This window comes from Pleurodeles waltl, chromosome 10, assembly GCF_031143425.1.
Source record: "Pleurodeles waltl isolate 20211129_DDA chromosome 10, aPleWal1.hap1.20221129, whole genome shotgun sequence".
Lineage (NCBI taxonomy): Eukaryota > Metazoa > Chordata > Amphibia > Caudata > Salamandridae > Pleurodeles > Pleurodeles waltl.
The window spans coordinates 728244596-728270644 of NC_090449.1; positions in this window are offsets into that span (position 1 = coordinate 728244596).

The window sequence follows — 26049 nt, forward strand, 5'->3', positions numbered from 1 at the left end:
GGTTGGGGTGAATATTGTTGGCCCCTGTTCCCTCCAACAGTCTCTGGGAACAGATACATATTGGTGGTAGTGGACCATGCCACCAGGTACCCAGAGGATATTCCTTTTAGGACCACTACAGCTCCTGCAGTGGCCAAAGCCCTTCTTGGTATGTTTTTTAGAGTGGGTTTGCCTAAAGAGGTGGTATCAGACAGAGGTACAAACTTCATGTCTGCTTACCTGAAAGCCATGTGAAAGGAATGTGGTGTGACTTACAGGTTCAACACTCCTTACCACCCCCAAACAAATGGCATAGTAGAGAGATTTAACAAAACTCTCAAGGGTATGATAATGGACTCTCTGAAAAACTCAGGAGGAGATGGGATGTCCTGTTACCATGTCTCCTCTTTACCTAAAGGGAGGTCCCACCGAAGGGTGTGGGCTACAGCCCATTTGAACCTCTGTTTGGGCACCCTGTTCAGGATCCCCTTGCTCTTGTTAGAGAAGGCTGGAAACAACCTCTCAAGCCTCCCAAGCAACACATTGTGAACGATGTGCTTCGCCTCAGGTCAAGGGTGGCTGAGTATATGGAGAGGGCCACTAAAAACCTTCAGGCCAGCCAGGAGCTGCAAAAATAATGGCATGAGCAGAAGGCTGTACTGAATGGGTACCAGCCAGGACAGAAAGTGTGGGTCCTAGAGCCTATGGCTCCAAGGGCACTCCAGGACAAGGGGGGTTTTCCCCACACCATTGTGGAGAAAAGGGGGAAGGTTACCTACCTGGTAGACCTTGGCACTCCCAGAAGCCCCCTCAGGGTGCTTTATGTGAACCGCCTTAAGCCCTACTATGACAGGGCTGATATGACCCTACTCATGGCAACTGATGAGGGACAGGAAGAAGAGAGTGACCCTCTCCCTGACCTCTCCTCCCACACGGCAGCTGATGGCTCAGTTGAAAGGGTAGTACTTGCTGACTGCCTCTCTGAGTCCCAGAAAGAGGACTGCAGAAATCTCATAGGACAGTTTTAAGAACTATTCTCCCTGACAGCTGGTCAAATCACATGGTGTGAACACACCATTGACAAAGGGGACAGCTTGCCTAATAAAAGTAAAATTTACAGGCAACCTGACAATGTCAGAGACTGCTTCAAGTCTGAAGTTCAGAAGATGCTAGACCTAGGAGTCATAGAACCCTCAGATAGCCCATGGGCTAGCCTTGTGGTACTTGTCCCCAAACTCCCAGAATGGAAAAAGGGACATGAGGTTTTGTGAAGACTAGAGGGGTCTCAGCACTTACCAAAACAGATGTTCTTCCTATCTCTAGGGTAGATGAGCTTATAGATATACTGGCATCTGCCAAGTACCTAAGCACTTTTGATCTGACTGCTGGATATTGGCAGATCAAGTTATCAAATGATGCTAAACCCAAACAGCATTTTCTACCATTGGTGTGCACTATCACTTCACAGTGATGCCCTTATGGCTGAAAATGCACCTGCCATATACCAAAGGCTGGCGAATACAGTTCTCCAAGGATTGGAAGACTACAGTGCAGCTTACCTTGATGATATAGCTGTCTTTAGCTGCACCTGGGAGAATCACCTGGTCCACCTGTGGAATGTTTTAGAGGCCCTTCAAAAAGCAGGCCTCACTATTAAGGCCTCTAAGTGCCAGATAGGGCAGGGGAATGTGGTATATCTGGGCCACCTGGTAGGTGGAGGCCAGATTCAGCCACTACAGGGGAAGATTCAAACTATTTTCGAATGGACTGCCCCTACTACACAGACCAAGGTTAGAGACTTTTTAGGCCTCACTGGGTACTACAGGAGATTCATTAAAAACGATGGCTAAATTGTAGCCCCTCCTAATGACCTCACCTCTAAAAAGATGCCCAAGAAAGTTTAATGGACAGCTAGCTGCCAAAAAGCTTTTGAGGAACTCAAACAAGCCATGTGCTCTTCTCTTGTTTTAAGAAGCCCTAACTTCTCCAAACAATTCATAGTAAAGACAGATGCTTTTGATGTAGGGGTTGGGTCAGTCCTATCACAACTTAATACAGATGGCCAGGATCAACCTGTAGCTTTTATAAGCAAAAGGTTGACTCCCAGGGAAAAGCGTTGGTCAGCCATAGAAAGGGAGGCTTTTGCTGTGGTTAGGGCTTTATAGAAGCTAAGGCCATACTTGTTTGACACTCAAGCCCTGATTTATACTTTTTTTGCGCCGCATTTGCATCATTTTTTGATGAAAAATCAGCGTAAAATTACAAAATACAATTGTATTTTGTAAGTTTGTACCGCTTTTGCATCAAAAATTGACGCAAATGTGACACAATAAAAGTATAAATTAGGGCCTCACTTCCTTGTTCAAACAGATAAAAATCCCTTTCTATGGCTAAAACAAATGAAAGGTCAATATCTCAAACTTTTGAGGTGGCCCATATCCCTATAGGAAATGGACTATACAGTGGAACATAGACCTGGGAGTAACCACTCCAATGCAGATGAACTCTCCAGATATTTCCATTTAGACAATGAAGACTCACCTGGACAAGCTTAGCTGAATTCTCCTTCATGTATATGTAGGAATGTACCCTCTTTTTGGCATGGTTACCTCCACTTTTTGCCTGACGTCATTATGTTTTGACTGTGTTCACTGGAATCTCGCTAACCTGGACCCCAGTGACAGTGCTCTCTCCCTCTAAATTTGGTTGCTGGGACTTCACACACCCCACATTTGGCATACTGGTGCCCCCATATAAGTCCCTAGTATATGGTACCCAGGTACCCAGGGCATTGGGGCACCAGGGGTTCCCTATTGGCTGCAGCATGTATTATGCCACCCAAGGGAGCCCATGCTAAATGTGTCTGCAGGCCTGCCATTGCAGCCTGCATGAAAAAGTGCATGAGCCCATTTAATTCAGGTCACTTCACCCGGGGCCAGATGTACAAACCGTTTTGCATGGCGCAAACTGCGAAATTCGCAGTTTGCGCCATGCAAAACGGCCATCGCGATGCACATTCCCATTTTGCGAGTCGGTACCAACTCGCAAAATGGAAATGTGACTCGCAAATAGGAAGGGGTGTTCCCTTCCTATTTGCGATTCGCACCGCGATGCAGAATTGCTTTGTGACCGCGAACGCGGTCGCAAAGCAATTCGCAGTTAGCACCCATGTCAAGTGGGTGCTAACTCATTCGCAAAAGGGAAGGGGTCCCGATGGGACCCCTTCCCCTTTGTGAATGTCACCCAAAATATTTTTTCAGAGCAGGCAGTGGTCCAATGGACCACTGCCTACTCAGGAAAAAAGGTAAACCAAATGGTTTCATTTTTCCTTTTGTAATGCAACTCGTTTTCCTTTAAGGAAAACGGGCTGCATTACAAAAAAAAATAACTGCTTTATTGAAAAAGCAGTCACAGACATGGAGGTCTGCTGTCTCCAGCAGGCCACCATCCCTGTGAGTGCAGGGAATCGCAAATTGCGATCCACCTCATTAATATTAATGAGGTGGGTCTTTGCGACCCCCTTGTGATTCGCAGAAGGTGTCTGAGCCACCATTCTGCATACGATTTTGCGAATCGAAAATTGCGAGTCACACCGACTCACAATTTCCGATTCGCAAAAACGTATCTTGCAACATCTGGCCCCAGCTCCCTGTACGTCACCCCTATAGTGGGCCCTCCTAGCCCATAGGGCAGGGTTCAGGCACTTGTGTGGGAGGGCACCCCTGCATGAGCAGAGGTGCCCCCACAAACTCCAGCTCCATTTTCCTGGACTTCGTGAGCGCCGGGAAGCCATTTTACCCATGTACTGGACATAGGTCACTACCTATGTCCAGCTACATAATCGTAACTCCGAACCTCTGCATGTTTGGTATCAAACATGTTGAATCATACCCCATTACTGTTGCCAATATTGGTTGTATGATTCCATGCACTCTGGCGGCCCCTTAGAGGACCCCCAGATTGGCTCCTATAAGTTTGTAGGGTTTTCCCAGGCAGCCCACGCTGCTGCCATCCTACAGATGGGTTTCTGCCATCCTGCTGCTTGACTAGCTGAAGCCCAGAAAGGCAGAACAACAGATTTCCTTTGGGAGAGGGAGGCAACACCCTCCCGGTTTGGAAATACGTGTTACATAGCTTGGAGGGGTAGCCTTCCCAAGCCAATGGTATGCTTTGAAGGGCACATTTGGTGCCCTCCTTGCATAAACCAGTCTGCACCAGTTCACAGACCTCCATCCCCTGCTCTGGTGAGAAACTGGACAGTGTGAAGGGGAATAGCCACTCCCCTCTCCATCACCAACCCAGGGGTGGTGCCCAGAGCTCCTCCAGGTGGCCACTTGATTCTGCCATCTTGAATCCAAGGCAGGCAGAGGTTTCTGGGAGCATCTGAGTGGCCAGGTCAGGAAGGTGATGTCACAGCCTCCTCCTGATATGTGGCCACCTTGCTAGGTGACCTCCAGGCCTATTTAGGGTCTCCCTTTTGGGGGTCCTCAGATTTGACGTGCAAGACTCCAGCAGGACTCCTCTGAAATGTTTACTTCGACTTCTGGCCACTGTAACCACAACTGGACTACACAGGAGCCTACAATCTGCAGCTACAGTGACGACTGCTCTGCAATATTGTTTCTCCGGCTCCTTCCAGCAACTGCAACATTTCCCCAGCTGTGCATCCTCTGAGGGTGGGAAGTCTGCAGTGTGCACCAAAAAGCAAGAAGGATTCCCCCTTGGAGTGAAGGAGTCACTCCCCTGCATCTGCAGGCCCCAACTGCAATGACGACCAGCTGCGTGGATCTACTCCAGAGCTGCGTGGAACCTGCATCATGGGTGGTAGTTTGGAGTGGTCCCCTTGGTCCTCTCTACATGCTGTCCAACTTAGGAGACAGTAAGCCCTGGCCTCTCCATGCACAACAGTACCCCTGTGAACCGCATCTCTTTCAGTTACCAAGGCTTGTTGGCATCCCCTCCAAGGGATCTTCAGGCTCCATGTAGCCCTAGCCCCCAGCACTCTACCTGTGACACACAACCCTCTGTGTGCTTCTCCTGCGATGTACGACTTCTTTATAGGTGTGCTGTGTGGGCCTCACCTCAACTCCTGTGCTTGCTGTCTATGGGCCACCTGTGGGAGCTGCCTCCTCTTCCTGTGACTTTCCTCACTACTGAGGGTCACCTGGGACTCCCCTCCAGGGGTTGAGTCTCCCTGGACCTTGCTGGTTCCCGGCAGCTCAGCATTTCTTCAACCACAACATTAGTCTTTGGCAAGACTTGTTGGTGGTCTTCCACACCACTGACTGACTGTAATCCTTCTTCCAGCATGGAATGTCGACTGCATCACTCCAGGACATCTTCAACTGTTCCAGTGCTGAACTGCTGACTGCATCCACAGATGGGTAGGGTAGTGGCTTCTGCTACCACTGGACACTCCAACGTGAACTGGACTTGGTCCCCTTCTTTTCAAGTCTTCCTCTTCCAGAATCCACCTTTGGTTTCTTGCAGTCTTGTCTGGGTCTTGCAACATCCTTCTATAAATTCCTTTTGGTGGGTTTGGGGAGAACCAGGTACCTCTCTTCTCCTCATCGCTTTGGGGCACTCTGGTACTTACCTGGTGGGTCTCCTAGTTCCTCCAGCTCCCCTCTACTGATTGTGCTTCCTTGGGTGGGGGCCTGATTTTCGCACTCTACTTTTGGAGTATATGGTTTGGTCACCCCCAGGCCTTCAGTATTGTCCATTACTTTTACCTTTTTCTATTGCATTCTATGCTAATTTCTGACTGCTACTGTACATATAATAGTGTGTTTACTTACCTCCAGTTGGGATATTGCCTTTATAGTATTTTAGTATTTGTGTCACCAAAATAAGGTACCTTTATTTTTGTAACACTGTGTGGTTTTTTCATGTGTGTAAGTGCTGTGTGACTACAGTGGTATTGCATAAGCTTTGCATGCCTCCTGGATAAGTCTTAGCTGCTCATCCACAGCTACCTCTAGAGAGCCTGGCTTCCTCAACACTAACTACACCTCACTAATAGGGGATACCTGGACCTGTTATAAGCTGATAGCACCATAGTTTCTCACCATACACCAGGCCAGCTTCCTACACTTTACGTTAAAGAAAAAATATAGAAATTCACTGAAAAAAAATCAAAGGTTACAGGGATGTTAAAGTTAGGAAATAGAATTAAAAAAACTGAAATTCACTATAAAAAAACAAAGGTTACAAGGATGTTATAGTTAGGCTCACATTTTAAACGTATAAAACCACAGAAATTCACCCATTATAGTTAGAGTTATTTCAAGTAACTATAACGCATGCCCTAAGGTAACTAGAACTTGTGCCCTTGCCATGCACTGCTCTTACCCCGGATTTTACAGCACTCGTGGCATCTTTTATGACATCATTGATAATATCACTGCAACATTTGCTGTAAAAATATTCATGTAAAAACTGTGCATGGTGGGGGTTCGAGTTATAGTTACCTTTATCTCAGGCAGCGCCCAGTTACAAATGGAAGTCAGTCAAATTGTATTGCCAATTTTTTAAAGTACCTTTATTTTTTAAACACTGTGTGGTTCTTTCATGTGTGTAAGTGCTGTGTGGCTACAGTGGTATTGCATAAGCTTTGCATGCCTCCTGGATAAGTCTTAGCTGCTCATCCACAGCTACCTCTAGAGAGCCTGGCTTCCTAGACACTGACTACACCTCACTAATAGGGGATACCTGGACCTGGTATAAGGTGATAAAACCATAGTTGCTCACCATACACCAGGCCAGCTCCCTACATTTTACGTTAAAGAAAAAACATAGAAATTCACTGAAAAAAATCAAAGGTTACAGGGATGTTATAGTTAGGAAATAGAATTAAAAAAACAGAAATTCACTATAAAAAAACAAAGCTTAAAAGGATGTTATAGTTAGGCTCACATTTTAAATGTATAAAACCACAAAAATTCACCCATTATAGTTAGAGTTATGTCAAGTAACTATAACTTGTGCCCTAAGGTAACTATAACTTGTGCCCTCGCCATGCACTGCTCTTACCCCAGATTTTACAGCACTCATGGCATATTTTAGAACATCATTGATAATATCACTGCAACATTTGCTGTAAAAATGTTCATGTAAAAACTGTGCATGGTGGTGGTTCGAGTTATAGTTACCTTTATCTCAGGCAGCACCCAGTTGCAAATGGAAGTCAGTCAAATGGTATTGCCAGTTATTTTAAATGTTTGACAAACATTCACCCTAATATTTCCATTTGATATATTTGACAAGTTATTCAAGCAACATTGGTAGTAAATAAATAAACATTAATTAACAAAAGAGTTAAATGCTTTTAAAACACTAACCATAATTTTTCATGATTCTGCCCCCTTCCCCATCAGATTTTCACTGAGCAAAGTGAAATGAATGGCTTTGTCTCAAGATCCCTTGGTTTTAATGTTTGTTTCCAGTGTGCTAAACCTTTGCTCAAATCCACATAACATGTAATAATGTTCCTTTTGTCGCCTTGTGTTTTTTTATTTATAGTGTCTTTGTTTTTCTAACAATTATATTCAGCATATTGCAATATGAAAACATGACACACTTTCCAAAGTTGTCATACATGACCGTGGTAGATAACATTGTGGTGGGACTTAGCACACATCCAGCCCTCAAAAAATTAACACAAACAAAATTGGTTTGAAAAAGAAAAGGACCAAATTTTGTGTTTCTAAATGTAGGTCCCTTCCACTCCGATACCCGGACCCAGGTAGACGGAAACTGATAATGAAAGCCAGCACCAGAGTTCAGGTCACCCTTCCCATCTGAGGAGGACATCACCCATAGCTGCAAAGCCCTTAGTGTCTTGGACATTGTTAAGTGCAGTCCTCCAGTACTTTGCTGCCTTTATGTAGGTGGTGCATGGGTGCCATGCTGCTTCAACTTGGCAACTCTTTCTCTTATGATTGGCATGAGCTTCTTCTTAGCATAAAAAGTCCACTCCTTCCCCCACCACATATTTAATGTAAGTTCTTGCAATTGTTTCCACATTTGGGCTATGCTCATCCTTGCCGCCAGGAGTAGATGGGAGAAAAGCTACCCCGGTGGAGTGGTAGAGGAGAAGAGTCTATCTGCCGCCAGAAATGCAGAACCAGGAGCAGTTCATGTGGGAGCGTAATATTAGTGATGGAGTGTATCATATTAAGGACCTTGCTCCAAAAAGCCTGTATAACTGGGTAAGCCTACCAAGTGTGTAGAGCTGTACACCTGTCCCCACACTGCTTCCAAAATAGCTCCAAGCCCACAAACATCCTATGAAGCCTTACTGGAGTGAGGTACAATTGTGTAAGTATTTTGTAAGAATTCTCTTCGTACTTTGTATAGGAAGCCAATGGTAAACTTAGAGGTTCTCTGCCATATTGCTTTACATGTGTCAGCTGTTATATCCATGTTCATTTCCTTTTCTCATACTTTTACATAGGCATGTTTCTTCTGGCAGTCAGGGTCAAGGATGTAACGAGGTAACCATCAAATACCTTGGCGGAAAACATTATAGAGAGTAATGTTTCTATTGGAGTCTCCTCCCTTTGCATGGCCAAGCGTGCTGGGGGTAGACCAGCCCAGTGCAGGGCTTGACCTATCCTAAAATTGTCCTGCCTAGTCAAGGCGTAATGCTCTACTATATCCCCAATTGTCTTCAACTCCCCATCATCATAAAAGTCCCACAAAATAGGGGGTGCATTTTGTTGTGGTGGAAGTCTGAATTGTTAGCTAGAAGGTTGAGGGGAAAGGAATAGGATGGGAAGCTACGTCACCCTCTAATCTCATTCCAGTAGGCCAAAAGTGTAGACGTCAATGGTAGAGGTGGAGGACTGTGTGTCGTGATGTTGCTAACGTACCGGGCATTTATACGTGCCAGAAGCTGGCCACTCAGATATGTGATTGTTAATGGAATCTGGACCCTCAGATATGTGATTCTTGATGTCACCCATTGAAGACCACTACTTTGGATGGGGCTTCTAGGGCTATCTTGAGGGGCTGCCACTCCCACACCCCAGGATTTAGAGAGGTTCATTTTGAAGCCTGACACTTGGCGAACAGATCCAGCTCCCTCATCCACGCAGAATGGTCATTTCTGGATCAGTTATAAAGACCCAAATATCATCAATGAATAGGGATAATTTGTGTTCTCTGCCATCAACCTGAATTCTGTGGATCGTCGGATTGCTCTGGATTTTAGCTGTCCAGGGTTCCATTGTTAATGCTAAAAACAAGGGAGGAGAGTGAACATTCCTGCTGCGTGCCTCTGGTGAGCATAATGGCAGAGGAAAGAAAGGCATTGATTTTTAATTTAGTTGATTTGTTTTTTAAAATTCACCAGTATAAAAGTTTTCATTTTGAGGCCGAGATGGATTTTATCGATTACTTTCAACAGGTAGGTCCAGTCTACCCTGTCAAATGCATTCTCGGTGTCCGGAGAGAGGAGGGCCATCGGCTGACGCCGTCTCTCAGCTAGCTCCATGAGCACTATGGCCAACCGGGTGTTGTTGTCGCCCTGTCTGTTGCAAATAAAGCCTGATTGATGGGGGTAATGAGTGTCGACCAGATGTGGTGGAGACGGGCCATGAGTACGGACGCGTATCGTTTTACATCACAGTCTAAGAGTGCTATCGGTCTGTGTGAAGAACAGCATGTTGAAGATTTGTTAGGCTTTAAGAGTAACGTAAGATGGGATTCTAAGATTGTATCAGAGGCTACGTCCGATATCAGAAAGAAATTAAATACTTTCACCAAAGGTTCTACCAGCAGGGAAGCATAGGCCTTATAAAATGTAAACCCATCCGGGCCTTGTGGGATGGAAGGTTGTTTATTTCCACTCTGACCCCATCAGGGATAATATCTTCTTTCAGCAGGCCCAACTCTTCCCCTCTGTCAGGGGGGTCGTATCCGTGCAGATAATCATCTTTGTGGTGTTCATCTAAACTTTGAGCTCGGTATAGGACTATGTAATATTGGTGGAAGATGGCAATTTGTGTCAGCTGTCTCCTGTAGCAGTCTGCCTTCCTCATCTTGGATCTCCCTAATGTGATTGTGCGATGAGCTTATATGTATTTTATGGGCCTACAGCCTATCAGCCTTTGCCCCCTTGCTCTTAGTAGGTCTGACCCATGAGAGCGCGTCCAGTCCTTATAAATTACTTATACTTGGACACGCCGGAGGTCGGTGTACCTTTTGACCGGGTTGAGCTCTCCTCATCCAAAGAATTGCCGGATCCCTCAAATCAATAATCAATAATCATTTATTATCTATAACCAATACTCAATTAGTGATCAATCAACAAATTAGTTAAACAGAGAATCAGGAATTAGACACACCATGACCTTTCAGTCATGAATAACCACACCTGTTTATTAAAAGTTAATGAGTTTATTTCCCTATATTAACAAAGCTAACACAATGTAAGTAAGTCTCAAAATCAAATGATACACATATACGAACATTAGTAGCTGTCGTAGCGACGGAAGTAACGCAATCTACGCAAAACTTTATTTATAATGCACTCAGCTGTAGCAATGCAAATCACTAATAAAAGCAATTGAATTTGACTAATTGCATACATCGGTCAGCATAACAAGATTTAAATTCAGCATGGTGCATCAAATGAATACCTCAATTAACCTCTGATTAGCATTGGCATGTGGGGCTTCATGAAAAAAGAATTTAGTCAACACAAATTTAGAAAACTTCTACCTTAGGCTCTGTCAAAATTAAGCAATTGGTACCTAAGAAGGAAAATACAATGAATAATACATTTATCCTTTCATAATTACAAAATACAATCAGCACTCAAGGTAAGTCTTCATCCTTCAGGTACCAGTTCGATCCGCATGGGGCAGACTTCAAAGGGGCAAAGTTTAAGGCAAGTTTTCCTTGCGGCAGCAAGGAAAGTGGGGGGGGGGGCGAAAGTTATTATATGGGCAAGGCAAAGTAAAGTTAAAGTTAAAGTCTCTAGGGTGAGAATTCTTTAAAGACTCTCTCTCTGGGTTAGAGAAAAAGCATCAGATTGTCATCAAAATGGCTTCTCGAATCTGGCTTCAAAATGGCATCAAAAAAATGGCTGGCTTCTCCTTGTCCAGTGGGATTAAATAAGAAACGGCATAGCTGATATTACTAGAAAGACCTTAAAATGCTGCCACACTAGGGATTCCCTTGTTTTCTTTTGAGTGCTTTAGACCATCTAGTTCAGTTCCTCAGACTTCAAAGTGCTGTGCTGACTCTTATAAAGACCTACCAGCCCCTCAGAGCTTTCAAGTCAGCAGGACAGATTCTGTATCAAAGGGATCAGTAAAGACTGTGGGATTCCTTTGTTCAACTCAAACGGCTTGTGCTCTTCCCAAACTGGATGATAATATACCAGTCTCAACCCCTAAAAGCTCTGCTAAACCATTTTCTATTCTGAGTGGGTTTGATAACAATATGGACATACACACACTAAAAGAGCAGTTCTGGCAGATTAAAAGGCAGATATTGGACTTCTATGATGAATATGTTGTAACATACACAAGAAATCGTGCACTTGGGCTCTTTTCATTGATGCATATTTCACTGTTGCCAGAACCAGACATTCTGTTTATCTGTACGTTAGAAGAAGTAACAAAGCAGCTGATGGAAACTACTGCAAGGCAATTTGAAAACCTGAAAAAAGAAAATGATCACCAGGTTTGGCTCAAAGAACAGATTGCTACTTCATATGCCTCTTCAAAGACAACTATAGAGCAGATTTTCCCTTCTATTAATGACTGTCAAAAGACAGCTCCAGTTATAAATATATCAGCCTCTTCGTCAGACTCTCTCTCAGCTTGTAGTTCTCCAGAGAATATCCCTGTACAGTTGACTGAATCTCTGACATCTGTGAGAGATTTGACACCTCTTGATTCAAAGGATGAATTAGACTCTTCAGAAGGAAGTGCCTCAGCCCCTCTATCAGAACAAATAAAACTATAGGAAGGATATGACTTTACTGGAGATTAAGGGCATGTTGTGCAACAGTGTTGTAGAATCTGAATCTAGTGATGTCAGTGATTCCTGCCCTGCGGTGAACAAACCTGCAGATAGTGCTTGTTCACACTAAGGTTGCTCTGCTTTTACTTTCCTGTCTCCTGTGCCTTTCCATAGCTGTCCCTTTCCGTGTATGCCTTTAGCTGCTTTTCTGCCCCAGTACACTACCTCTTTGGGATATTCTGTGACGTCAAGGGGTGCCCCAGCCAGAGTGCTGATCAGACCCACCCGAAACCGTGACATCAGATGGAAAATTAAACAGAGACGGCCCAATATTACAACTGGTCGCAATCTTATTTGGTTGTGAAACTGGTGAGCATGCACATTTAAGTACATTCTTGTGAGAATTATCAAGATCATCTTGTACAGAAGACAATTCAATTAAAAAATTAACACAGAGGACAACGTATCTTCATTGGGCACTGGCAAAGGGCAGCACAAAGGGGTATTAGATGTGATCTGGGCACAGAAGGCCATGTCTTTGGCATGACTTTGACACCATACTGTCACGCCTGCTGCACAGATGGAGAATACACAGGTGTAAATACTTGCCACGTTGTATTCACATCCCCAAAACACTACACTACTACCTACAGTGGCGAACACACCAGAGGTCTATTCACAAACTACATTTCATAGTACATACAGTAGTACTACAGTAGGTATAGTCACATACTGCACATTGCCATTCACACACCTACATGCAGAAACCTTTCCATCTCCTTTCTTTTTTATGTGCCAAAGTGGCGGAGATCTCTGCATATGTAAGCCTACAACTTCGATGTAAATGTGGACAGGACAGGGGAGAGCAGCTGTAAAATGGGGAACACTCAGTACTAAATAGAAGGGCTTAAAGCAGGAATTTATGGAAGTAAAAAGGTTTAGGGAGGGACATGCTAATACAAACACCAACCGCAAAATAGTGATATATATATGTGTGTATACAATTTTACTTTTATAACTTTTAAAAGTTAGATTGAATTAAACTATTTTTTTTAATAATTACATTCAACGTTTACAAATTTAATAAAAATGCGAAATAATTTTTAAGTTATACCAAAACACAACTTTTAATTCAATTAAATATTATTTACATATTAAAATACTAGTCAGGGTACTTTTTAATTTTGTTGACAACTTTATTGAGTTAGTTTAAACAATTAAATGGCGTTTGCAACATGTCTAGAGAGTGTGATCCATCATACCTGGGCATGCGCTTAAAGACAAGTGAAACAACAAGGCATGACAACAGTATTTCAATTGAGATCATTCAGTACGTGTATCCACATCCTGATTAATGGGGTTGTCCAGCGCATCAAGCTTATCAATTGTTGGGGCTGCATGTGGTCCTTTTCTCTTTTAACGTAGGTGGGGAACAGAGTCCAGATTTTTTCAAATGTATACACTGTGTCTCCCAGGATAGCCATGAGGCGTTCCATCTCGTATATTGACTTCACCCACCACTGTGCTATCATCTGTAGTGTGGCATTCTGCCATCTCTAGGCTATCACCAGGTGGGCCGCCATAAAGAAGGGCATTATCTAATTTTCTTCCACGTGAGAGGCTGGCGGCAGGTCCTCCGCATCCATGGGCCCCAGGAGTTCTGTTTGTGGAGGTCTGGGTAATGTAACATTTGTGATTCTCTTTATAGAGCCAAACACGTGGCCCCAGAATGGTTGAACTTTCGGGTGCTACCACCACATATGTATTTAGGGTCCCCTTGAGGCACATCCACTCCAACAGTTGTCAGGGGCATTACATATCACCTTTAGGCAGCCAAGGGTCAGGTACCACCACAAAAAGAGCTTGAAAGCATTAGCCTTATATTGAAGACAGTGTGAGGGTGTGGGCTCTATGCCTGGAAAGCGTACCTCAGTGATGTAAGTGTCCTGTAGGGTTTCATGTCTAGCTTTGCCCCATACAAAGCTGTGCAATAGTCGGAGAAGACCATTATTATGTCCTGTGTTTCAGAGCAGCACCATCCCTCCCCATCCTGTATCGAGAGTATGTGATTCCTAACGTTCTGTATGCATAATTTGTGCACAACTAGATTATCTGCTTTGTCCCTCCATTCAAGGTACAACTGCTTTATGGCCAAGAGTTTGCAGGCAAGAATGGCTCCCAACTCTCCCCTGGCTGTGCGCAGTGCCCTTTGAGTTTTCCTATTAATTGTAAGTTTAACCTCTAGTTTCAATTGATGGATTGTGGACTCTAGTTCTAGGCATTTCACCCTCACCATTCTGAGAAATGTGGGCATATGGCTAATAAATGCAGCTCTGGTGGCCCCTTTTGTGTCATCCCATAGAGTTTCCTGTACGACATCCACTGTCTCATGGTCCTTCAAATAATTTTCCTGGCCTTCCTTAATGTTAACACAAATGACTGACCCCACATAGCCTATTGCATTAATCTTCCATTTTCTAGTAGGAGTGAGGCTTGGTGGGGTCAGTGAAAGAGTGGCAAAAACTGGGGCATGATCAGACAGTACTTGTGTCTCTACCTTAGAGGGTTCCACCAATGTTCGTATTGGTGGGGTAGCAAAAATATAGTCAAACCGGAAGTTGGACTTATGAGCGTAAGAATAAACTGTGAAGCCTTTGTCTGTCTTATCGTGAGACCTTCAGACATCGATCAGCTGTAGATCTGACAGGTCCTGAGTCATAGATGGTGAGGGGCATAGTGTTTGCCATGAAGTGTGGGACATTCCCATGTTGTATGAAGGGCTACATCAAAGTCGCCGCTATTATCATACCAGTGCTTAAATGGATAGACAAGAGAGGGAACAACCAAGAGTAGAATTGGTCTCTGTGTTCATTCAGGCCATATACCCACACCAGAGTACTGTTTATGGTACCATGAACATGAACAAGTATTACCCTTCCTTCTGAGTCTCTGTCATCATATCCACCCACAGGAGGGTTATGATTCCCACTAAGATCTTCACACCCCTGGTTTTAGTAAGTGAATTGGAGCGGGGTTGTTGTAGAAAATATCTGGACTGGCAACTAGTTACATCTTTCACCAAGAGGTGTGTCTCCTGCAGGACGACCACATCTATCTGTTTCATGTGTGGCCAGTGGATCAAAGATTTCCTCTTCACTGGTGAGTTAAGGCCCTGGATGTTCAATGTAGCCACCGTCAGTCTCCATCTCCCATCCTGCATAGGAGCAGTTGTGGCACATTGAAGTACTTGCTGTCAACCCATTATTGCCTTGGTACTGCACATGTCCCCATGTCCGTCTCTCTAATTGGCATCTTGTCTTGTGGGTTATTGGATAGACCAGAAGGATAAACAAACAATACAACATAAACCAAATATATACATAGAAAAGCCTGAATGGGGATGTGACTCCAGCTTTACAATCCACCTACTGGGTTCCATTGTGCCCTGTGATCATGGAGTTCCTTCCCCTCCCAACTAGGTGTAGAAGCCTGGTCACCCACCATACATGGGCTAACTTACCGGGCCAGTGGGCCTGCCTATTATTCCTTCCACTGCCGCTCCCTCTACCCAGTGTCCCCCACGTGACATCCAATCAACTAGATAAAGAAGATAGATCGCTCGCCCCTCCCCAGGCCAGAGAGGGGTTACCATGGCATCATCAGAGCCATAATCTTGCCAGTCTTGTTCAGGGGGCCATGCAGGGCCTATTACCTGCAGCAATTGCACAGGCAGCCCCACATCAGCTGTAGGCTATTATTGGTCCATCTGTCCCTCTGAGGAGGGTCTACCTGGGGGACCTCCCCTCTGCTTGAGTCGAGGCTCGTTGTGTGTATGGGGGGCTCTTCAGGGGAACATTGTCATTCTCGAGCCACTCGTTGTTCCTCTTCACACCTGGATTTCGTGGTTTGCTGTCATTTCCACACCGGTTGTAAGTTCTCTGTATGGTTACCTTAGGCATTTTGGTCATCGCTTAGCTGGGAGAGGTCCAGGGCCTCATGCCTGGTGGAGAGTGAAACCTGTTTTTTCTTTGTACTGGAACGGGAGGCGGACTGGGTATCCCCACAGGTATGGAATCTTCTGAGCTCATAAAAAGTCAGTCACTATTTTCAAGGATATTCTCTTGGCCAGGGTCTGACTGGACATATTTTGAAAAAGCATCAGGGTGGACCAACGGAAGACTATGGGCCCTTTCTGTCTAGCCATTCTCATTACATCTTCCTTCCAACTAAAAATGCACCCTTGTGAGGATGTCCGGCGTGATTTTGGTTTGAAAAAATCTGAACACTCTGTGAGTTTGGTCTAGCTCTATTGCAGGGTCAGTCAGGACCTCCAGTAATGATACAAATACGTCTTTGACATAGCTCATCAGTTCTGAATCTGTCAAGAATGCCCCTAACTTAGATATTGTTTTGCATTAACCTATTTTCTCCGTCCTCTGTTTTATCTGTGAGTGATTGGCAGCTCCTCTCCAATTCGGTAACTCTCGCTTTCATTTTGTCCATCTCATTTGCCCCCTCAGTTGCAGCCACCCCAGTTGGTCAACTCTGGTGTCGAGCCTTTGCACTCTTTCTCGAGCTCACTCAAGGATTTGAAAAAGCCCTGTCATAAAAATCTCAATTCCTTTGTGAAGGCTACCATCATTGTTTGAATGTTCTCTTGAGTGGCAGGGCAGTCCATGCTCCCACCCAGGTCTCCCGTGGGAATAGCAGGACTATCTGGTGTCGGCCTGGGTTTAGTAGCCTGTTTCTGGCCCATTAGGAGGTCTTTGATAGACAATCCTTTTTAGTCCTTCGTAGGAGTGCCAATCATTGGGAGTCTTGGTTGAGGTGTGTGATAGAACTCAATGAGGTTTCAGCAAGTAGAAAACTGCTGAGGCGGTAGGAGTCGTTGGAGACTTCTGCCCTCTAAGCAAGTGGAACACAGTGCGTTAGGTGTAGATCAGCATGAGCCGTTATTCTGGACCCCAAGTCTGCTTTCTCTGCCTTTGGTCACCACATGGGCACCCAACGTCCGAGAGTCTCCTCTGATTCATCTGTGCTGGTGTTGCGGTCAACTCTGCTGACCTCTGCTGGTGTCCTAAACCCTCTCACTGTATCTGGGGGAGGCTCTGCAGTGGTCTTTCTCTCTCACCACACCCTGATGTGGAATCCGCCTACCAAAACACATGCCAAAGTGCGTCCCCTCTCAATAGTGGTTGTCCTCACTGCCCGTAGCCAAAAGAGAGTGCAACGCACCACAACTCACCACGGTCTCGTCGCACTCCAGGGCTCCGTCAGCTGGGTGCGCCACTGCTACTCCCCACTCTCTCTCACCACTAACGGGCTGGTGGGGCCATCACGGTTATCCCTTGTGTAGGGCATGTTTCCTAGGATCAGACGAGTGGCCTCACCCTTAATACACTCAAGCTGCATCCGGTGTTATCAGCGCCAGTCTCTAGGCCCAAGCATCAGGTTGTCGCTTTACATGGATGATGGTGGCCATCTTGCCTCCTCCAGCTGCCAGTTGGGGGCACTTGATTGTCCTGCGTTGTTAAAGTCAGGTTACTGCCTCCTCGTGGAGTGTCCTTCCCCCGCATCTGTGGTCATTTTGGGGGTGAGGGAAGTAGAAGGGTCTTGTTTATTACATTTTCTGGTCCGCTGGCCTTGGAGCTCAGGGAGAGCGCGTGTACATGCATACTCGGGGTGGCCACGCCCCAGGGTGCTTTTAAATTTTAATTAAAAATAAGATGTATAATTTAAATTGATATATTTTAAATATCTATTTATTTATTAAACATTTAACCTGTGTTAATGTGCTGTGACATTTTATTTTATTAGTTCTAGTTTAACAATAATTATTTTAATTTAATTTACATTTTCAATTTACATTAAAATATATACTGTTTAAGAATTAATAAACTTAATTATTTTTTCCCTATACTTTACCATAAAGAAATCTCTGCACCAGTGGCACAGATCTCCAAATATATGTGAAAAGTTACTTTACACTTTTAAGTTTACACTTCTAAATTCAGTCTTAGAAGCAGTCACCCCCTCACGTCTATGGAGACATGTAAGTCTGCACATAGGTGTAAATTTAAACTGGGAAATGGTGATTAGGGGAAAATTGTAGATTTACCTCTAGGTGAAGGAGTAGATTTACACATGGGTACATGTACACATGTAGATTTACCTTTGTGAATAGGGCCCACAGGGTCCAAACTAGGATACCAGTTGACAAAGTGATCTGGTAGTTGAGTTCAGAGCAAATAAATGCTCTGAACTCTATTAGCACTCCAGGATGGCCATCACTAGAAGACAGCAAACTAATGTGCACCTATCGTTCTGCCACACAATTATTACTTAACCAGAACTTGGCTCATAAATTGAGATAAGCAAGAAACTGAGTTGCAAGAATCTCCTTCTCGTTATATTTACAAGTGCATTCATTAGGTAGTTGAGAAGGTCCGTACTTTCAGAAGTGCATTTAAGAACTTTTGCCAATTTCTTTGCTCTGCACTTCCTCTTGTACATCATTGGAAAGCAAAGTCCTTAAATATTTTTGTAAAGGCCAGGTAGGAGCCTTTCTCGGAAAATAAGCTTTAATGTCAAGCTATGACTGATTTAGTTTTACAGATAACAACCAGGGATTGTAGAGCGCCAAATGGTTTGTTATTCACAGCCAGGTAAATTCTTTCAAGGAGCCCAAGGGGCGAATTTCAAGCAAATGCATATGAATGAAAATTGCTGCATTCCACTGTAAATTGGTTTCATAAAACAAAGCTTTAGGATAATCTGAGTTTGAATAGCAGATTGCGGTAAACTCAGTAATGAGTGGAACATAGGGCATTGCGCCAGATCAAACTAAGTGATCAAGTTGCCAGAGAAAGACAAATGGAACTACAGCAATGAAGGCATGAGTCTGGCATAGGTCGCAGGCAAAATGAGAGTCAAAGTAAGCGATGCCAAAAACGCCTCAGATAAGTAAACAAATAAGATGGCAAACCAAGCAATGATAAACAGGCTGAAACAAAGGCCACGTTAAGAATTGGTCCTGTACACAATGGGTTTTTCGACAATTTAGACGTTTGAGAGCATAAGATAATGAATTAAGTTTAAGCTTAATTGAGTATAGGAGACCTTGTGCCCATGATAGTGTTCAGCCATCAAGCTTCAAGAGTTGTACAAAGACTCTTTCTTTATCACTAAATCGCCCAGTTTCCAACTATTGCTTTTACAGCAGTAGAGCCAAAATCTAACACGACTGACTTGGTAGGATTAACAAATACGCTATTAATTTGATTGTATTCATGCAGCACAGTTAGACTAACCTGTAAAACAGTTGGAGTGTAATCTAGCAGAATTGTGTTATCATCGTATTGGATGAGACTAAGTGGACACAAAGAGACCTTAGGTGCCAATAGATGGCACAGAGAGTACCACATCCTTACCCACTGTATAGAGGCTGATTAACAAGTGGCCCCTGCTTCAGCCATTTATTGGTGTAAATTTTGGCTGACAGATAATCAGTTTTCCCCATTTGTATCCTACCCAGATTTCTGAATATATTTTCTGTATATGGTTGTTAGAAGGAGGGCTGGAATGCCACAATGTGACTATTTGACGATAAATCTTTCCCACCTTCCTGCATCAAATGCAGTATTGTAACCAGCGTAAAGACTGATCTTTCTTTCTCTGGTTGTCTGATAAGTCATCACACAAGATCACATTCATTGTATCACCATTTGGAACGAAAACCCGTTTCGTAGATTGGAACCAGTAAAAGCTATAAAGACCTATTCCGATCTTATCTTGGTACCTCCTTTGCCCTGTGAAGGCAGCCAATCAGCAATCATAATGGATAAACTTGCCTTGTTCCTGAGGCAAAGGTATATTTATTTAGGCTTTAGCCATACATTAAATGCACTAGCTGGCGAGCTCTCTACTCACTTCTCAAATGTGAATTCGTTTAGTAATTAAGTTAGAGCATGTGTCCACGTGTGCTTTGCACAAAACTACATCTGAGAAAGATGCTCGTATAATTTAATTATTCTGGACCACAGCCACCACCAATAGCCAAAAATATACAATTCTGATGACGAAATGTTGTGTACCATAACGGTTTCTGGACACATGAAGTACAAAACCATGAAGACATTCTGATTATATATAAAATTTAGAAATCTATGTAGGTATATTTTGATACTTCCTGTCTATATGTTCTTCTGTAAAATCGAAATTCGTTTCCTCAGTGAAATTTTAAATGTATGTGTTTGTGAGTTTTATATGTTGGTATTTGTACAATGCATACCTAGCTACACAGCCCTAGAAAGCTTATCTGATGTTTTATTGCACATAAATTCAAATTGCACTGATTAGCGCAATGCATTGTAATTGTGGGCAGTCACTCTCGTACTATTGTGATTCCGAAGTAGTCCTTGCATAATTAAATTGTGAATATACCAGTGTTCCAGCAGTACATGTCTTGTACAAGTTTTCAATACACAATTGTGCACATAATGTAAGGTTCAATGCACCAATATTCCAGCAGGACAGTCCAATGACCCATGATATCTCAATACTAACAGACACTTATCCAATATTAGCACTCAACATAGGAAGGAAATGATAAGCATATAAGCACACTGCACACTGTACATTGTCTGCGGGTGTAGTCCTCCACTGGTCCAGGTTAGTCTAATCTGTCCTCCTACAATTACATTTTAGGTTCTTGGATGAAGACCTTTTGGATCTTGATGTCTTTCCAGGAAACCAGGTTGCTATTGCCTGTGAGCAATCCTTTAGCAAGAGGCTGGCATTTTCCTGGGTGGGGTTTTCAACTGACCCCAACCCCCCACCTCACCCCCCTAACCGCTTAATATGGTTCCCAGGTTCCCATGAGACTTTTAATCTCCCAAATTCTCGCACGAACTGGAGGACCTTGACCTTTGAGTTTGTGAACAGAGTTAGAAGATTCACAAGCAGCTGTGAACACTGGGTTACTTTCTTGACCAGATTCAGGCCTTCTTGGTTGCACTGCTTTTGACATGCATGGGGCCTGCTGTCTCTGTTCCTTGGGCAACCATTGATATTGTCTGGTGCCTACTTCTTGCTTAAGTCTTTTGTGGGGTTCCTGATGCTTGAGTCCTAGACACCTGAGTTAAGGGAAAAATCAACATCCCAATCCAGCACTGGAACCCAAACATGCCACCAACAACCACCACAACACATTCTAACCTGCAATGATGTCCCTGTCTTGGAGTTCTGACACTGTTTTTTTCTTTCTTAAATGTCTTTACTTCTAGCCAGTGTTGTTATGGCCTTGTCTGTTGAATTTTCCCCTTGAGATGATTCACTTATCAGTCAAATATGCTTAGTATTTGCTGCTTTTTAGGTGATTATGTAGGTCTAGATGATGACAGACAGCAAGTGCTGGTTCAACAGGCTGAAAAACATGTAATCAATATCTTTGTACATTAATGAGTCAAATTTTCAGATTGTAACATTCACTTCAGTAGAGCCATTGTGGAATCAGGGACGCCAGGGAGAAAGGTCTTGCCACCATCCAGTTGGGAAAGGACCTTAGAGCAGATGATCATTCTGAAGTTCCAATCATGGTGCAAGGTTTTTATTGTACATATGCTTGAGCGCTGGAACCATGTGGCCTGGGATTTCATCACAGCTTGTGACTTGAAGGAAACGTCCCTGTTGACAATTAAACCATCTAATTTGGCTTCTGCAGATACCTAAGGTGTCAATCCATCTAGTCTGTGTCAGATACCCATCACTGGGTCTGAGCTTGTCTGGTATTGTTGGTGAGGAGAATGCATTTAATTTTGAGTCAATTTAGCTGGAGGAAGGTGCTTCAAATCTACGTTTGGATGAGTATGTTCTTGGGCAGGTGAAATTGTTCGCTGTAGAAGCCTCTAAAAATGCTGGGTGTCTCGCAGAGACTCAATAAAGAAGTTGAAGATGATGGGAATAAGATGGATCCCTTATACATTGAGCAGATTCTCAGAAGCAGCTTAGATCCGGATGAAAAGGGTTATATTGAATAGAAAGGTTACAAATTGTTGGAATGCAGTCTTTGTAAATCTCTTTTGTATTGCTAGGATGTTCACTAGTGGTTCACGATCAAACAGGATCAGGAAGCAACTGATAAGAAGGACATTGACTGACTGCAGTCGGGGCCCTCTCAGTACTGAAGTGTAGTTTGAACCCAGACTAATAGTCATGCTAGTCTTGCAAGAGATGATAATTGTTGATTCGGTCTTGAAGTTGAATAGGGACTGACTTCTCAATTATATTTCCGAGGAAAACTAGGTAAGTGGTGGGTTGGTAGCTGGCATGATCATCTAGACGTAAAGTTGCTTTTCTTAGGATTTTAAAGATCTGTCCTGTTTTCAGTCCTTGGAAAAATAGGCTTTGAGAAAGGTGCTGACAATGTTGAGGAGGGTTGTAAGTGCTTCTCTGGTGAATGGCATTATGATGGATTAATAAAGGGTATCACTTTCCTGGGTGCGGACCTTAGGAGAAGCAATTAAGTTGGTGAAGTCAATGTTTGACATTAGCTTGAAGTTAGATGTGTGTGTCTCATTTGTTGAAAGAGTAGGACATGGGCAGCTAGTAGGTGGTTGCCATAATCTTTTGTGTGCTTTGATTTTGGTAATGGCTTCTGCAGAGTTTACGATTGTTAGGCCATCCTGTGAGCTTACTGTTCTCCAATTCTTTCCCTGTTTGGGAGTTGACTGTTTGCTTTCAGTGAGTTCTTGAGAGTACCAGGATGGAGAGTGGTTGGATTGTGCAGGATAACTCAACTGGGACATGTGTTTACATTACTTTTCATTGTGTCTTGATGTCAGTTGTCAGCTGCATCACAGTTGCTAAAGTGAGAATATCTTATTTGATAACATCACTGAGGAAGTATTTGAAGTGAGCGTTCCCCCTCCTCAGTTCAGCATAACAGGGGATCCCTGTGTTGCTTGTGTTACAGCATGTATTCTATTGATTCTTAGTTTTACTTTGCTATGGGATTTCATCAGTCATCCAAAACGTTATAGCCAAAGCTTTGGGTATCTGGGGACATTGTCAAGATATTTTAACGTTATACCCACTCGTGACTAAACACTCACTTATCTCTCACTAGGGAATCTACCTGCATCTATGTCCTGTTGATTGATGAGATTAAAGAGTGACCTTTGATCTTTTGCTGCCTGGACCCGAATGGGCAATTTTCAATGCCTGGTTGGTCTTGTATTTTTTGGTTGTCTTCTTCCTCTTTTAAGGAGCACTTCTTGTCAACTGCTACCTCTTCATTTATGATTTTTTTGGTGCCAGTTGCCCCCCTCAGAGGGTGCTGCAATTGGCAGGATCGTGCAGGCCTCAGTGAAAGACCTACAAGTATGCAACTTTTTTTTTCTACGTCAACAGTTTCAATTGATGCCCCAGTGATCCTGCCCCTTTTTCTCTTGCAAGAACCGTAGACGCCAAAATGCTTTGGAATAGTTTAATATGCTAGCCACAAAATTGAATTTAATCTTCTGCCTTTACATTCTCCATGATCTTCTCTTTGATTCGGAAGATGTAGTCTCTAGGTAAAACATATGACAATTCTAAGGCTAATAAGATTGGTAACGATGTATCTGGTGCATAGTTGTGGTTCTGGTTTGTAGCAGCAGCTTTGTGTATGAAAACTTGCTGCTTGTGTGGACTGTATGGCTGATCCACCACCAGCTGCATGGCTTCCTCTCTGTTCCATGATGGACACCATTGAGCACATGTGATTCTTTCAGGATCATTTACCAAAGATGCCCTGTCTTTTTATGAGAGGGTTTTTGGTCATTCCAAAGCGTTTAGGTTTTCACTGTAGTACAGGCTTTACCTTGTTGTTTTACCTCACCGTCTAGGCCCACAATCCAGTCTCCTATCCTAATTTAAACACCTAGATACAAATCTCTATCTTATGAACCTCTTCTCCTATCACAAAGAAAAACCAGGTGTCCACTGAATGGCAAGAACCTACAACCTAAGAAATAATCTCGGTAAAATTTGCTAGAATTTTACTTCTATACACAGGTATAATTTGTCACCCCGTGCTAAAATGCATTTTTCTTCAACATGCATTTTTGGCAAACATGTACTTCACTTGTTTTTTTCTTCATTACTTCATCTCCTTAAGAGGAGTATGTGCAACTCTGTACCCTTATTTACCAATACTGTATTGTACAGCACTTTGCTTCCTTTCTCTTGAGCCTATTGCGCACTTTATAAAGCGAGAAAAATGAATAAAAAATAAATATCCCATTGACTTTCGTAGGAGAGGTGTTTTTCTTGGAATCCAGTGTAATGGAGCTGAGCAAACCTTCTCCTTTATTTATTTCAGAAATGTTGGTCACATATTGTTTTACTACGTGGGATGGGCTGTTTCACGGTTCCAGATCAGGGATTGTATATCCATCAAGGGTCCATGGCTTCAAAGGTGAATGTAGATGCAACTGGATGTTCTGTAACAAGGACATCTCTTAAATGTTGTTTGGCTTCTTGTGTCCCCTCCTTATTATGTTGTTTAGTTTAAAGGGCCAGGATCCAGACACTAGATTCATTTTCCTAGAAAGACCACTAGGAACGTGCTTGTTAGGCACCAGCAGACATGCAGCTTGTAGTATTCACAACCACCAAGCCCAGACAGAATGGGCTCAGCAAGTCATCAATATGTGCAACTCCTCATCCCTTTCAAATCAGTACAGACCATTTGATTTTCTGTGCTGAGCTGCCACTGTGCATTTATTTGAGGGGAATCTCTCAATGGCAATGGAGTTCCTTTTGCAGTGAACCACACCTCACGTTGGACTTGAAGTCAACTCAGGATGACTGGGTGTCCACCTTGAAGCCTGTGGTCCATGTTCAGCACTGTCTCTTGTCCAATTCCTTGCTCACACTGTGAGTCTCACGACTCCTCATCACTTCAGGCTGGTTCTTCTAACCCGGAATAATGGTATACAATGGATCACATTTTGAGAAATTTCAATATAACAAGAGTGGGCAAGTAGCCCTCTATAAGCCTCAGCACCCACCACCAGATGACCACCTCTGCCTCCACTCTTATTGGTTGGATCTACTTTCACCACAGGACTCACTGTGCAACCATACACACTTTTCTCTTCTGTCAATCCACCAATAAATTCCTTGAATGGGGTGTCATGAGGCTCTTTCGTTAGCAGAGTTGTGTATCATCCCCTTCTTGGCAAGCCTTCACTGTGTGGTGTCGATTGTCCCCAAACCACTCTCTCCCAGTCCTTAAAGCCTTCACTCTGCCTGCTCCCACTGGCTAATTTTCCGGCAAAAAAAGTGTTTTGTCACATCCTAGGCTGTACACCTTAATGTCAATGTTCGAAATAACATATTTGTGTTCATTAAAAAGTGTGACAGTTCCCTGTGGGCTGCGTGTCAACCTGAACAGAAGGTACATTTGTTCAGCCACCTTTAAAAGCAGCCCCCTTGTACTCTGCTTACCGGAGGTCTTTCCTGTGTCCCATATGGCCTGTCCAAAACGATATCAGGTTCTGAAATTTCCTACAGGACATGCTGCACCATTGGATACCCCCTGAGGATTGGCCACATTCAGCGTAACCAGTTGGTTTGCTGACTGCCTTGACGCCCTTCGAGCGAATCCTGTTCAGTGTGGCAGCCATCAGTTTGGGCTCTCGATCACTGCGCGAGACATCTGCACCGCTCCGCGCGCACTCATCCCCTTTCTTTGGAGACTCGCGTCTGCCAAATCACCTGCCATCTGCAGCTTTGCTTCCCTTAACAAAACAAAGGAAATCCAATCCATTAGGTAATTACAGCTTTGCAATGCCTTTACTGGCCTAGTGAAGAGGAGCTCAGGGAATTCCCTTCTGCTGTCCGAGCCCTCAGACCACGCTTCCCCACTCACGTTTTTAAAAGACTGATTATCATGCTAATTATGGATCCTAATTTCTGGAAGTAAGGAACACCTACTACTGTTTTTGTGAATGGTCTTATAAGTTCGGTTGTCAACACAGAACAAAAAAAAAAAAAATTGCAGTGGTTTCATTTGAAAAAAGGCACGGCCTTTGGGATCAAGAGAGGCCC